Genomic DNA, 14,659 nt, shown 5'->3' with positions numbered 1-14,659 from the left:
ACATCTATGTAAAGTTCTGCATTTGTTTTTGGAAGCTTTTTTCACTCTGATTAAGTGAACAACTAAAATCATGCATCATTGCCTTAAGCTCTTCCTTGTCTCCTTAGGGATGATAACCCTCTCCCTCAACTTTGGTGTCAGCTCCTGTAACTCTCTCTCTCTCTCTCTCCTCTCACTCCTCTTGCTCCTCTCGCTCTCTCGCTCGCTCTCTCTCTGGCTCTCTCTCCAGTTCTGACTCTGCTATTGTGGCCTAACAGTAAAAATGTTTGTCTTTAAGGCCTAGGAGAATCTAGGGGAATAATATTTTCTTCCAGTATAACTTGATTCTGTAGTTTTGTCTTTTCTTGATGTGTCTGAATTGCTCTGTTTAACCAATAAATTCCACATTCTTTTACTTTTTCTAAGAGCCACATATCCCCCTGCTCAAGGTACTTGTTTTCTTGTTTATCTTTTCTATAATATGGTACACTCATAACATTGGATACACACTCTTCCAGTGTTTAGTTGAATTCAAGTACCTTTTCATCAGGCTCAACTTCCAGGTTATTGAAATGGGTTTCCCACAGGGAGAAGCAATCACAAGGGGTTTTTAAATATATAGAAGGTTTTTATCTTTTGATAGCTGGCCTAGGAAACAAAGATTTTTGTTTTATCAAAATAATTTCTCATGCTTCATGTTGTCTTTATTAGGTTTTTTATTACTTAGGAGCTTTGAAAGAATTAAGGTTTTTTTTTTTTTAATCCATGTAATGTTCTGTGTTTGCTTTTGGAATCTCTTTTCACTCTGGTTAAGTGAATGACTATTATTCCACAATAATCTGTGATTCTGTTTTAATTAAATGTTTTAACCATTTTGACATTTTTGGCAGGTCTCTCCAGGATCAAAGTTCTAAATTAAGTCTTTTTGACCTATAATTAACTGAGAGATTTTCCATTTGGGCCCCTGGAGAACCTTAAAGGAGGTATCATCTTGTAGAGATGTTAAACTAATTTGGCTTATTTGATTAATTGTATGGGAATCAATGTCAAATAATAAAGTGATGCTATATTTTCTTTGAGTTACATGGATACGTTATTGATGCATATTAAATATTATGTGAAATTTAAAAAGGTCTGATGGTCCTGATGTAATGCTGTCAACCACGATTCTGGGTGTTACCTTAAAATGCTAAATACAATAGAAATAATTGAATTTCCTTCTCAATTGCTGAACTCCCATCAGATTTTTAATGATGGTTAGTCTAAGTCTTTGACATCCACAGTTTTGATTTTTCTCTAAAGGTATCTGCAATCAGATTCATGGAAAAGACTGTAATAAGTACTCTTAAATACAAGTTTCTAATAACTTAAAGATTAATGAACTAAATAAAACTTTTCACAACTGCAATGAAGAAATTGATGAATTTGTGAAACTGCTAATCAAGATCAAGCATAACAAAAACTAATTACATGAAATTGAATAACTGATAATGTTTTTATAACTTTTAATTTAAACATTGTTGGTTTTTTACTGAAATGTTTTGTCTTCCAAGTTTAAGGAAACATTTTCTCTTAAGCTATCTATAGTTTACAACAATTTGGTAAAATACACTTTTGTGAACAAAGGTGGAAATATTTATTTTTTTCTATTTGGTCCCTTCAAAATTTGGAAACGATTTGCGAGTGTTTCTTAAATGACAATATAATTATTTGCATACATTCAGTATGAATCTGTACCTCCTTGTAACATGATACAGTTAAAAACATTGGTTGTATTACCAAGGTTTTAACTGGAATGCCATATTTAAATTTTTATTGGTACTGAAAACAAAGTCTGAAGTCTGCCTTTGTTTGGCTTTCTAGACTCAAGGAGTTTTAAAATCTGAGATTCTTGGCCAGGCACGGTGGCTCACACCTGTAATCCCAGCACTTTGGGAGGCCGAGGCAGGTAGATCAAGAGGTCAGGAGATCGAGACCATCCTGGCCAACATGGTGAAACCCCATCTCTACTAAAAATACAAAGAAAATTAGCCAGGCGTGGTGGCGGGCGCCTGTAGTCCCAGCTACTCGGGAGGCTGAGGCAAGAGAATGGCAGGAACCCGGGAGGTGGAGCTTGCAGTGAGCTGAGATCGCGCCACTGCACTCCAGCCTGGGCGACAGAGTGAGACTCCGTCTCAAAAAAAATAAAAATAAAATCTGAGATTCTTATGTGGTCAATTTACCACTCTTGCTGCTCTTATGTAAATTATTAAGTTAAGTAATAAATAAACTTAAAAAAACTAAAATAATAAAACTAATAAAATAATACAAGAACCTAAAATAATAATAAAACTAAACTTATTTACAAACAAATCAGTCTTACTGTAATTATCTTTGGTAGAAACTAGGATAACTATATGAGACAAAATTATGTTTCTAGAAAAGGACTATAATACATCTGTTATTAGATTGTAGTTCTGTGCATTGTCTTTGAGTTTTTATTATCTACTGTTGACCAGACTGGATCCTAAGTTATTCTAGGTTCCCTAATCCAATTTTCTCCCATGTTATTACTAAGAATGGGAACTACTCTTTCCTAAAGCCCTGTAAGCTGAAGCTAGAAAACTTGATGTAAATTTTAAGAGACAAGCCTCATGCCTGATTTGTGGGTCATGAAGAAAGTTCACCAAACCACCCAATGCTATAACTAGAGACATTCCAACTACAAACCAGGATGAGAAGTTGATGTCTTTATGCTGTGGACAGCTTTCTGAAGATGCCAGAATAATCTTTATCATAATGAGACTGTTGCCCCTCTTAGTTTGTCCTTGACTATGCCTAACTTTTTCACTGGGCAGGATAATGGTGTAGTTAAAATTTTACAATTAGTAGCTTATGTGGATAACTTGACAAAATGTTAGATCTGTTATGCCAACTGTAGATCTTTACATGACCAAAGAATCCTTTAGTCCAACTTTAAAAATATTCCTAATACAACTGTCACTCACTCTATGCTTTTAATTCAACCCGGTCATGAGATATCAGATGACAAAATTTTTCTATATTATCTATTGGTTAAATAAGGTAGTGTCTATGCTCTTGCTAGGACTACATGCGTACCTGGATAAAGTACTCTGGGGAAGTTGAGACCCAAATACACAAAATAAGAAAACAGGCACATAGTTACATTAGGTCTCACCTAATTCCCAATGATCATTTGATTGATTCAGTTGCTTGCCTTTAAGCCCAGGTTCATGGCTCAAAACCATTATGCAAACTGGGATGATCATATTAGTATAAATTTTACTTCGTATCTTTCTTTTTAAACTTTGTACCTGTTGCCTGTCAAATTTCTGTGGAAGTACAACTCCTAACACAATAATGCTGGCCTACAGCTTTGAAATAATAGCCCACACCTACAGAACAAACAAAATTAAACTTAACAACGGACTCCAGGTAGACCTAGCCTAAGAGCCACTCCCTCCAAACCTCCATTGTTGCTCAAATGTCATGACCTTACACAAACAAAACTACTTCCATGAAGACATCTACCCAGCAACTGGCTGTCCAACCTTGGACTGATACCACTGTTGTTATTGAACCCTGTGGTCAAGAAAAATTGTTTCAAAACAACTTCTGTGGCCCTTTTCATTTTTCCTTATAAAACTCTTGTCTTCATTTACCTCCCTGAATATACCCACTGTATTCCCATTGAAATGCTCATTCCTGAATAAATGTAATTTTATTTTAGAGAGACTTTCTCTTCTACTTAGATTGACATTTATATCAGACAAAATAGACTTAAGACAAAAACTGTCACAAGAGACAAAGAAGAATATCATACAATGATTAAAAGTTCAACTCACTAGGAAGATACAACAATGACAGTTGTTCCTCAGTATTCACAGGGGATTAGTTCCAGGACACTCTGTGGATACCAAAATCCATGGATACTCAAGTCCCTTACATAAAATGGCACAATATTTGCATACAACCTATGCACATCCTCTCATATACTTTAAATCATCTCTGGGCTATTTATAATTCCTAACAAAATGTCAATACCATGCAAATAGTCATTATATTCTATTGTTTAGGGAATAATCACCCAAAAAAGTTAGTACATATTCAGTACAAATGCAACAGTCCATTTTTTTCAAATATTTTTGATCCAAGATTAGCTGAATCTGTGGATGCAGAACCTGCGGATACAGAGAGCTACGTAAATATATATGCACCTAACATTAGAGTGCCCATATATATAAAACAAACATTGACAGAACTGAATGGGGAATAAACAGCAACACAATAATAGTAGGATACTTTAATATCCCACTTTCAATTATGGATAGAACCAGACAGAAGATCAATGAGGAAACGGAGGACTTGAACAACACTACAGACCAATTGGATCTAACAGATATATACAGAACACTTCACCTAACAACAGCAAAATGCACATTCTTCGCAAGTGCGCATGAAACATTCTCCAAGATAGACCATGTTAGGCTACATTACAAGTCTTAATAAATTTAGGAAGACTGAAATTATACAAAGTATCTTCTCTGACCATACTGGAATAAAACTACAAATTAATAGTAGAAGGAAAACAAGAAATTCCACAAATATGTGGAAATTAAACAATGCATGCTTAAACAACCAATGGGCCAAAGAATAAATCATAAAGGAATTTAGAAAACATCAGGAGACAAATAAAAACAGAGATACAACATTTCAAAACTTATGAGATGCAGTGAAAGCAATCCAAATAGGGAAGTTTATATTGGTAAACACCTACCTTTAAAAACAAGAAATATCTCAAATCAACAACCTAACCTTATACTTCAAGGAAATAGGAAAAGAAGAACAAGCAAACCAAAAGTCAGCAGAAGGAATAAAATAGTAAAGATTAGAGTACAAAATAGAGAAAAGAAAATAACTTTTAAAAAGGAAATTAAGAGTCTGTTTTGAAAAGATTAACACAACTGACAAATTAATTAGTAAAAAAATTAAAATTAATTTCTTAGCTAGATTAAGAAAAAGAGAAGACTCAAATATTTAAAATTAGAAATGAGGGAGGAAACATTATGATTGATGTCACAGAAATAAAAAAAATTATAAGAGATTACTATGAAGAAGAATACACCAACAGATTGGATAACCTAGAAGAAATGGATAAACTAGGAATATGCAACCTATGAAGACTTAATCATGAAGAAATTTTAAGAAAACAACTGAACAGGTGTATAACTAGTGAGGCGTTAGACACAGTCATCAAAAGCCTCCCAAGAAAGAAAACTCTAGGACCTGATGGATTCACTGCAGAATTCTACCAAATATTTAAAGAAGAATTAACATGCAAATTCTTCTTAAACTCTTCCAAAGAATTGAAAAGGAAGGAACACTCTCAAACTCATTCTATGAGTCAGCATTAACCTGATACCAAAAGCAAAGACACCCAAGAAAATAAACTGTAGACCAATATCTCTGATAAATATTGATGCAAAAATCCTAAACAAAACACTAGCAAACTAAATTTAACAGCACACTAAAAGAATCACAGGTCATGATCAGTTAAGATTTATACCTGGTGTAATTCAACATATAAAAATCAATCAATGTAATACACCACATAACAAAATAAAAGGCCTTTCATGATTTAAAAAAAAACCACTTAACTAGAAATGAAAGGAAAGTACCTAAATATAATGAAAGCCATATATGAAAAGCCCACAGTTAATATCATATTCAATGGAGAAATACTGAAAGCTTTTACTCTAAGATCAGGAACAAGGCAAGGATGCCCAACTTACCACTACTATTTAACATAGTACTGGATATTCTAGCCAGGTCAATCAGAAAGTTTTTAAAAAGGCATCCAAATTGGAAAAGAAGAATTAAAATTTTCTCTGTTTGCAGATGACTTGGTCTTATATGTAGAAAGATCCCACGTACACAAAAAAGCTACAACTAATAACTCAGCAAAGTTGCAAGATACAAAGTTAGCACTAAAAAATCAGTTGCATCTCTATATACTAGCAATCACCAACGTGAAAAGAAAATTTCATTTACTATAGCATCAAAAAGCATAAAATACTGAGGAAAGAACTTAATCAAATAACTGAAATATTTTTACACTGAAAACTACAATATTGTTATTAATAAAAGAAGAACTCTAAGAAGATACAAATAAATGGGAACTCATGCCATACTCAGGGCTTTGAAGACTTAATAATGTTAAAATTTCCATGCTACCCCAAGTGATTTACAGATTCAATGCAATCACTATCAAAATCCCAATGACTTTTTTTCAGAAATAGGAAAAAAAATCCTAAAATTTGTATGCAATCTCAGAGGCCTCACAATCCCTAACTTCAAAACATACTTCAAAGCAGCAGTAATTAACATGACGTGGTACTGGCATATAGACATATAACCAATATAACACAGAACCCAGAAATAAACCCCTGCATATATAACCAAATGATTTTGACAAGAGTGCCAAGATTACACAATGAGGAAAGGACAGTCTCTTCAAAAAATGGTATTGGGAAAACTGGATATCCATATGCAAAAGAATAAAGTTAGACCCTTACCTTACGTCGTATACAAAAATTAAATAAAAATGGATTAAAGGCCTAAATGTAAGACCTAAAACTGTTAAAATTCTAGAAAAAAATATAAAGGAAAACCTTCAGAACATTAGATTTGGCAATGATTTCTTGGCTATCACAACAAAAGCACAGATAATGGAATGAAAAATAGACAAATGGGATTATATCAAACTCAAAAACTTCTGTGCATCAAAAGAAACAATCAACAGAGTGAAAAGGTAGCCTACAGAATGGAGAAAAATTGCAAGTTATATGTCTGATAAAGGGTTAATATCCAGATTATATAAGAAACTTCTACAACTCTGTAACAAAAAAAAAAAACCCAAATAATCCAATGAAAAAAACGGGCAAAGTTCTTAAATAAATATGTCCAGAGAAGATATATAAATTGTCAACAAGTACATGAAAAGATGTTCAATATCACGAATCTTTTAGAAAATGCAAATCAAAACTATAATGAGATATCACCTCACACCCACTGTTGTGGTCACTGGTAAAGGAAGAGAAAAATAACAAGTGTTGTCAAGGATGTAACGTTGGAAGACCTGTGCACTGTTGGTAGAAATGTAAAATGGTATAGCCATTATGGAAAATAATATAGAGGCTCCTCAAAAAATTAAAAATAGAATTACTGGATAATCCAGCAATCCCACTTCTGGGTATATATCCAAAAGAACTCAAAGCAGGATCTCAAAGGAATAGATATTCATCACAGCATTATAGCCAAGATGCAGAAGCAATCCAACTGTCCATTGACAGAAGAATGGATAAAGAAAATGTGCTATACACATACAATGCAATATTATGCAGCCTTTAAAAAGAAGGAAATCCTGTCACATGGCACGACATTAATCAACCTCGAGAACATTATGCTAAGTGAAATAAGCAAATCACAAAAGGGCAAATGCTGTAAGATTCTACTCATATGAAGTATCTAAAGTAGTCAAAATCATAGGAACAAAATTTAGAAAGGTAGTTACCAGGGGCTGGGAGGAGGGGGGAGGAAATAGTATCTAATTGGTATAGATTTTCAGTGTTGTAAGATTAAAAGTTCTATAGCTCTGTTGCATAATGTGAATACAATTTACACTAATGAATTGTACACTTAAAAATGTTAAGATAAAAAAATGGTTAAGATGGTAAATTTAGTGTTGTGTGTTTTTGTACCATAATAAATTTTTAAAGTCAAGCATACACATACAAAACTCACTAAGAATCCTACTAGTCATTGTGTCTCTTCCCTGTTGGTTTTAGAAAGGTCACATGCTGCTATTTGCTCTTCACTTTGGAATAGGTATCTTGGTATATCTGATACCACTGGTCCTTTAGAAATCTTTTTTTTTTTTTTTTTTTTTGAAATGGAGTCTCGCTCTGTCGCCATAGCTGGAGTGCCGTGGCGCAATCTCGGCTCACTGCAACCTCCACCGCCTCCCGGATTCAAGCAGTTCTCTGCCTCAGCCTCCCGAACAGCTGGGATTATAGGCACCCGACACCACGCCTGGCTAATTTTTGTATTTTTAGTAGAGACAGGGTTTCACCATCCTGGCCAGGCTGGTCTTGAACTCCTGACCTCGTGATCCACCTGCCTCGGCCTCCCAAAGCGCTGGGATTACAGACATGAGCAACCGCGCTCCGCCAGTCCTCTAGAAATCTAATGAACATGGCCAGCTCCTGAATTTTTATATTATCCATCTTCTAACCAAAATGTCTATTGTAATTGCTTCTTTCTGCTTAGAAAGTACAATCAGCATTGTATCTACAGACTAGAGCAGGGGTCAGAAAGTTATTTCTGTAAAGAGCTGTAAATATTTTAGGGCAGTAAATATTTTAGGCATTGCAGATCACATGATCTCTGTGGCCTAACTACTCAACACTATCATTTTAGCATAAAAGCACTCCTGGGTAATATGTAAAGACTGGTTATGGTTATGCTTCAATGAGACAATTTATAAAAACAAGTTGCAGGAGATTTAGTCCATGAAACACAGTTTACCAGTCCCTGGGTAAATTGTGAAAAATACTGGAAAGTAGATACAGAACTGAGCTGGGACCTTAAAAGTGTATTGATGGCCCTACCAAACTAAACTTCTGTTAATGATATTTACAGGCAGGTACAGAGAAAAAGGCATATATTGGCTTGGTGGCTCTCTATATCAGGTGCCAGCAGACATGCTGATTTGCTGTAGAAATAAAACCACATCTGGAACTGCAAATGAAGTCAACTTCTAATTAAGTTTCAAATAATTTCATGTAATTCTCTAGGATATAAGTATCTCTGCACAGGTCAATTGAGTGAATGAATCAGCATATTAACATGAAGGTGATCTGGCTGCAACATCTGTCACCCTATTGATCACCAGGGTTGAATCAGGATGTGATGGAACCATAACCCTTGCAACTTTCAAGATACTGCTAGTGGCACTAACCTCTGCAATTCCTCCATGAATGTGGTTTTGCTTTCAGGTTATCATTTTTTGGCACATACAAAGCATTTATAGTGTTTGTCTTTGGCAAAATAGCCCTCTTTCCATGGATCAGGGAACATTCAGCATGAGGATTCTGCCAGCTACTGAATGCAGCTGTTGCAATCCTGCATTCTGAAACTTGGGAAATAATCAGAGGATGAGTTCCGGGATCCATTCAGACCACCACAAATGGGCCTGAGCAAAAACATTAATTGTTAGTCCTCTATAAGCCCTTCTGCTACCTGGTGGGCTACAGTGACATTTTAGGGTTCTCAGAGTTAATGTCAATTCAGCTCTAGTGACCAGTAATCAATCCCTCCATATTCAGGCTGTTTCCAATTACCTAATCACAGCTCCATTAAATATGGTTGCAAGTCACTTTGCAGAAGTGCAGGATGATTTATGGTAGTATAAGTCAGTTTCGGCAGCATATCAGTGCACTTTCTCAAGGAGACTTGACCTACACTTCATTCAAGGCGTTCTGGGAATGAGAACTCATTCACGTTTATGTTAATTGCCTGAGAGGCCACAATTCTCTCTCATGTTGATTTACCAGACCCAGAGTCTTTCCACTTGAATTTCAAGTCAAGCAGGGATTCAGTAGGTTTCTGGTCTATTTCAGCCAGAGGGACACCACAATCTATGAACAAATGCAAAGATCTCTGATAATCCCTTTGACTTTGCTGATCATTGTGATAAACACGCTCATTTTGTCTCTACTAATAAAGTGCCTCCACTTGACCCCTAATGCTCCAGGATCCCATCATCCTCATTGAATTTTTTTTTAAAGCCCATTTCAATGTCACAATTTTCCTTTCTCACTCCTGGTCTGCTGAGAAGAGTTACTACACAGCTCTCCCGAACTGCCAATGCTCCTCTCGCCAATGAATTTCTCAAGTCCTTGGCAAAGAGTGTCTTCCGAATCTTCCCAGAGTACAAGGGTTGAGTAAGGCTTTACATAAATCCTCTCCAGCATTCTGGCATTCCTATGTCTCTGTATATGTTCTATAACACTGGTTCTCAGTTGGGGACAATTTCCAAACCCCCGCACTGATGTCTGGCAGTGTCTGGAAACATTTTTGTTATAACTGAGGGGGGGTGTGTGTGTGTGTCTGTGTGTGTGTGTGTGTGTGTGTGTGTGTGTGTGTGTGTGTGTGTGTGTGTGTGTGTGTGTGTGTGTGTGTGTGTGTGTGTGTATGCACGCGCGCTACTGGCATCTAGTGGCTAGAGGCCAAGGATGCTGCTAAACATCCTACAATGCATAGAGCATCCCCTAAGAACAGAGCTATCCAGTCCAAAATGTCAGTTGTGCCAAGGTCGAGAAATTCTACAACATACTTACAAAGTTCTGGCTTTTTTTTTTTACTTTAGGGTAGACTAACGTTTTTGCATCCAGGTTTCATACAACCGAGAAAACTGTTGAAACTATTCCCAGGTGCTCAAGCTAACAGTGGGTCTGGAATCACTGTTCACTGCACCTATATCAGCAAATCCAGCCTAATCCATCACTATATTATTTCCACCTGATTCAATACCGGTAAGATCTACAACCATATCTATTTCTCAGGTTTCTATTGATATAAATTACAAAAATCCTTATTTTGGCGATGTATCTCCTCATGGTCATATTTTCCACTTGGTGACTCCTTCCATTGTCTGTGAGGACCCGAGTTTCATTATTGGTCTAGAAAAATGAGAGGTAGTGGAAGCAAGCCTTGAGGATCTAAAGTCTTTTGCAAGGAAACCATCACAGGGAAGGTCATCACAGGCTTTTCAGGCAAGGGAGACTGACCTCAAAGAGAGGAAGAAGGGCTCCTTCTAATGGCAAGAGAGGCTCAGCTAGATTGAGCAAAATCCTCAACTTTGTTGGAATCTGCTCATTTGTTCCCAAATTCCATTCCTTCCCATTGATGCCTTGTGACATAAGACACCCTAAAAGTTGTGAATTAAATGTGTTGTCATTCAGCCGCTGATTTTGGCTTCGCATCCCTCTTTCTCAAAAACAAAGGAATCCTGATAATATATAACAAATTCTCCCAAATGTTAATATGCAGCCAAGCTAAAAGCTAAGATAGAAAAATCTCCCGGAGGCTCAAAATAGGGAAGTTGAGTCCATGGTGGCAAGGGAGAGAAGAAATTTTCTTGAGACAGGCTCTCACTCTGTCACCAGGCTGCAGTGCAGTGTTGGGACCATGGCTCACTGCAGCCTTGACCTCCTGGGCTCAAGTGATCCTTCCATCTCAGCTTCCCGAGTCCCTGGAACCACACATGTGTGCCTCCATGGCTAGCTAACTTTTAAAACTTTTGTTGGAGAGACAGGGTCTCACTACACTGCCCAGGCTAATCTTGAACCCTGGAGCTCAAGAGATCCTCCCACCTCGACCTCCCAAAGGGCTGGGATTACAGGTGTGAGCCACTGCACCTGGCTGAGTTGAAACTTAATAGTTCACAAAGGCCAAAAGAACTGGATACACAACTAGCTGTCTAATCTTGAGTGTAGATGAGAATCAAGGCCAGAGGAGCCACAAACACTGAGTAGTAAACTACCCAATACTACAAATGAAAGAGCACCTCTCTTCCACTGACTGAAAAGAAAAGATAGGTGCTCCCTGGTTGCTAGCCCCATCTTGAACCTAAAGACCAGGGTTAACCAGAAGGGCAGATATGATAATCAAAAAAAAAACATTTTGGAATCCTGACCGAAGCAGGTCTAAGTCCTGCTCTACCTGGGGTCTTTTTTAAGTTATGGGAGACAAATCATTTGGTTTAACATAAGGCTTGGTACATTTTTTTCTGTAAAGGGCCAGAAAGTACATATTTTAGATTTTGTGGTCCATAGTTTTTGTCACAACTACTAAATTCTGACACTGCAGCAAGAAAGCACAGATAATACATTAAAACACAGGCATTGCTATATTCTAATAAACCTTTAAGGAAGTGGGCTGGATTTGGCCCACAGGGGGTAGTTTTTTGACCCCTGACTTAACTCACTAAACTACTGAGAGTTGGAGGGCTATCCTGATATCTAAGAGCAAACTAACATCGAAGACTCAGGATTTCTGATATCTAACACAACTTGAGGTATCATGGACTTTACATACTTAGCATGTGAAGTTGCAGTCCAGGAACAACAGGAATTGTAATCCAAATACAGAAAATTGTGGAAACCTCACAGAAATATATCCTTTGCTGATTAAAACCTTTAACCAAATAAGCTTTAAATGTCACAGAAATGCCTAAGAAAGAAATGGTATTCAATCCTGCTTAACTGCCTGTTCCCAGTTTGTTTTCACCGGCATTATGCTGTTCTCTCCCTACGCACATCTTTTCCTCAGGGAATCTTTATTAAATTTTATCTCAAAAATTACGTATTTCCACCCTGTATCTTCAGAATTTGCCCTCACCTTCTGTTTTGTTTTGTTGTTTTTTTTTTTTTTTTTTGGAGACAGAGTCTCGCTCTGTCACCCAGGCTAGAGTGCAGCGGCACAATCTCAGCTCACTGCAACCTCCACCTCCTGGGTTCAAATGATTCTTCTGCCGAGTAGCTGGAATTACAGGCGCCCATCACCTCACCCGATTAGTTTTTGTATTTTTTTTTTTTTGTATTTTTTTAAATAGTGATGGGGTTTCACCATGTTGGCCAGGTTAGGCTCCAACTCCTGACTTCAGGTGATCCGCCTGCCTCAGCCATCCAAAGTGCTGGGATTACAGGCACGGGCAACCACACCTGGCCTCCGTAAATTTTATTATTCCTTTCTTCCACAGCTCGATTTTCCTTGCCATACAGTACCTAGAATGGGCAAGCCATTTCCTCCAATCAGACCAAGCACTTGAAAAGACAAGCCAGTGCCCTGGGTTATCTATCCATTCAGCCAGTGAGTAAGTCTGTCAAGAAATAAGAAGCATTCCTACTACTGGAATTACATTAAAACCGTATTGATTGCATAGATTTGTACCTAAGCAGCTTCAAATGCATTCACTGCAAATATATATTCACTCTCACCAATGCATCCGTATCTTTGAACCACCATACAAGTTTTTATAATTGATTTCCAGAGTTCCATTCTTTAATTTTGGCCTTAGATGCTATATGACACAAGATTTCTTATCTGTAAGGGATTAATATATTCTAGTAGTTTTTTAAAATTATATTTTAGTTTTACTATGTTACTGTAAAGTAACAGTATTTTACTATAAAACCGATGCTCAGTTAAAAAATTAAAATATAGAAGTCAAATGTGAACAAAAATTCCTGCATTCTCTTCGATGCTGTAGTGGCATATGATAGACTGTCACATGATTAGATGCACTATTCACTCACATGGACACACACGAATTTAAGGTATGTGATTTTTTTTTTTTTTTAGGACTGAGTCTCACTCTATCGCCCAGGCTAGAGTGCAGTGGCAACATCTCGACTCACTGCAACTCCCGCCTCCCAGGTTCAAGCGATTCTCCTGCCTCAGCACCCCAAGTAGCTGGAATTACAAGCACGCACCACCATGCCCAGCTACCTTTTGTATTTTTAGTAGAGACAGGGTTTCACCATGTTGGCCAGGTTGGTCTCGAACTCCTGACCTTAGGTGATCCACCCACCTTGGCCTCCCAAAGTACGGGGATTATGGACGTGAGCCATCACACCCAGCCTGTGATGTTCTTAAACTGTTACACTCTTCTGTCATAAAATTTGGTCATCACTTTCAACGATCCTTTTTACTGTAGTATATAAAAAATTATTTCTATTTTTACAAAATTCATTAACACTGATGTGCTACTCACATTTTCTACTTGAATCTCCTAATCAAAAATTCCTATTCTATGAACTCCAGAAAAAAGAGATGCACATTCTATATTCTGATACATACTAACTTCTCTTCCAAAAGCATTTTTTTCACTGCCACCACTAGAAAAAGGGTGAAAGTCATGCTCCAAAAATCAATTTTTGATGAAATTTATCAAATTTTAACAAATATTTTGTCCTTTTTCTCAGAATATGGGGGAGAGAAGTTGACAAAAGAAATCTGCAATAGCCGCAACCTAAGTTCTGATTAAAGTAATGCTAAAGCCCTTAGAAGGCAATCATGTCAAAGCCTGAATGAAAATGTGAAAAAACCAATGATCAATTCAACATCTACTAAAAAATGTTTGTCAGTAGCAACTCTGACACTTAAACCCCTGCCTTAACAGTGTTGAAAAAATAAGCGTAGTATGTAGTGTCCAGTTATTACAAGATGAACAAAATTATCTGTTACAAAAGATAATTGAATCTATATGGTATAAAACCAGTAGAAAACTAGACATCTGGGAAGATAGGACCCAACTTGATTAGTGAGGCTAAAGGAGGACAGGATCTAATCACAAGACAATGCCAAATTAACATTGGAGAGTTCAGTATTGAGTGGTTTTCTACATTTCAGTGGTCTCCCGACTTAATCTTATTAAGGCTATTTTCAGGTTTCCTGTTTACAAATTCATGATATTCTGCAGGTGATCTCAACATAATTTTCAAAAAGGACCTATTAACAAATATTGGGCACCTGTGAAGTATATGGCAATGGTAAGATTATGTAGATTCAGTAGTGAACAAAATCTCTGCCTTTATGGAGTTAACATTCTAGTGGA

The sequence above is a fragment of the Pongo abelii genome, chromosome 20 (genome assembly GCF_028885655.2).
Source record: "Pongo abelii isolate AG06213 chromosome 20, NHGRI_mPonAbe1-v2.0_pri, whole genome shotgun sequence".
Classification (NCBI taxonomy): Eukaryota; Metazoa; Chordata; class Mammalia; order Primates; family Hominidae; genus Pongo; species Pongo abelii.
The sequence above is the reverse complement of the archived record's forward strand: the minus strand, read 5'-3'. Positions refer to the sequence as shown.